This window comes from Anneissia japonica, unplaced genomic scaffold (assembly GCF_011630105.1).
Source record: "Anneissia japonica isolate Jap-2015-1 unplaced genomic scaffold, ASM1163010v1 scaffold1064_len127064_cov160, whole genome shotgun sequence".
NCBI lineage: Eukaryota > Metazoa > Echinodermata > Crinoidea > Comatulida > Comatulidae > Anneissia > Anneissia japonica.
The window spans coordinates 98919-100731 of NW_022750579.1; positions in this window are offsets into that span (position 1 = coordinate 98919).

A 1813-nucleotide genomic window follows, 5' to 3' on the forward strand; every position below is an offset into this window, starting at 1 on the left:
TCGATCCCCGAGACCACCCGGAGGAAGTGCGCCTCCGCCAATATCGTTTCGCCCGATTCGTTCGTCAGGTAGGACGCCGAGGAGTTTCTCACTACCTTCACGGCGACCGGCAGTCCGTCGGCTCTTCTAATCGCCGAGTAAACGCTTCCGAAAGCATCGTCCATTAAGTGGCCCGAGAAGTCGTACAGGTCCATAGTTGTTTTCTTATTTGTTTTCCACCGATAGATGTTAGATAGAAAAGAAAAAAAATGCGAAACTAATAACAATTTTGTTTTTCTTTCCCCTTTTATTGGTTTTTCAAAACACATTCTCTCTGTGCTGCGCAAGCAGCTTGTAGCACGCGGCGAGCAGTTCGACGTCGACAGAGTGAGGAGGGATCGACCGATCGAAAATGCCGTTCGTCGGAAGAGCAGCACAGACACCGCGATCTTCTTCGTCGCTGCTGCTATCTCCGTCGTTTCCGCCTCCGGCGCCGTCCACCTCCACGTCGTCGTATCCTCTCCGCAGCAGTTGCTTGAGCTGCCTGATGATGGACCTGATCTTCGGTTCGTTGGACGCCTTGCTTCGGGATGCCATAAGCTCTCGATCGCGGCGCTCGTTTTTGAAGTCCTCCTTGTACGATTCGCACTGAGCCTTTAGCAGCGATTCATATCGGACAGGCACTTGTACTGCTTGCACAACCTCACGGTGTCCGGTAGCATGTTCTTCAGAACTTGGTAATCGTTCTTCGCTTTGTCCAACTGCTAACTGAGGAGCGCTCTCTCCCTTCTCCCGACGTTTTCGTCGTTTTTCAGAGACTGACAATCGTTTCTAAATCTATCGATCTGCTGCATGAGAAAATCTCGTTCTTTCTTCACCCTGTCGAGTTCTTTGTTAGCGGCGTCCACCTCGACTCCGGCGGCGACCCGTCCCAGTCCGACGTAATCGGGGGCCGTGGGCGGTGGGTGCCCGTAGCTCTCCGCCGCCTCCGCTTGAGCTCGCAGCCGGTCCATCTCGTTCAGCATCGCACGTTTGGACTGGTGCATCTCGTCCAAATCCTTCTGAAGCTTCTCCGCTAATTCCTTCGACTTTCCCATGACTCCTCTCGAACGTTTAATGCGGACACGAATCCGTACGCATCACACTTATAGTCGCGAAAGATGTATCCCATGACGTCGAGTGACGTCAACGTTCGAAATGATGAGCTTCGAAGTCTGTCTTCATGAACAGTTCGAGTTGCGGACTCCTGTTCCTGCCGCGGTAGTCGCTGACGAATTCGCCTATCGCCTTCACCATGCACCTGTCTCTTATACACATCTAGATGTGTATAAGAGACAGTCATGCGTTCGTGCAGCTGGCGTCGATCGTCGCAGAACAGCAACGTCGGGTACGGATGATTGAGCACGGTCGGTCCGTCGCACTTTCTCATGCCGACGACCAGGTAGACCTTGGTGCCGGCGCGCGCCTCCCGACTGGTTTCATGCGCGCCGGACAGAGTCGTGATTATCCTTCCGCAGTGTTGGGTGGTTATGCACGGGAAGGCCTCGCCCGAGTACGCGTCCTTGCCACCGTACGAAAGTTGGTATCCGATGGGTTGGAAGTAGGCGTTGAAGTCGCGCGGGGATTGCATCCTCGCGAGCACCGATCCGAAACTGTCGAAGCTGCGACGTCCGCACACGGTTTCCACGTACTCGGAGTACGGTGCGTCAAAAATCGAAATCTTCGTTGATCTCTAGCGTCGCCTCCTCGTCGATCATGCTCTGCAGCTGGGCCAACGGCACCGTCCTCTTGCCGAGGTTGGGATTTGAGCATGGTTCTGGAAGTTCGTTAGGAT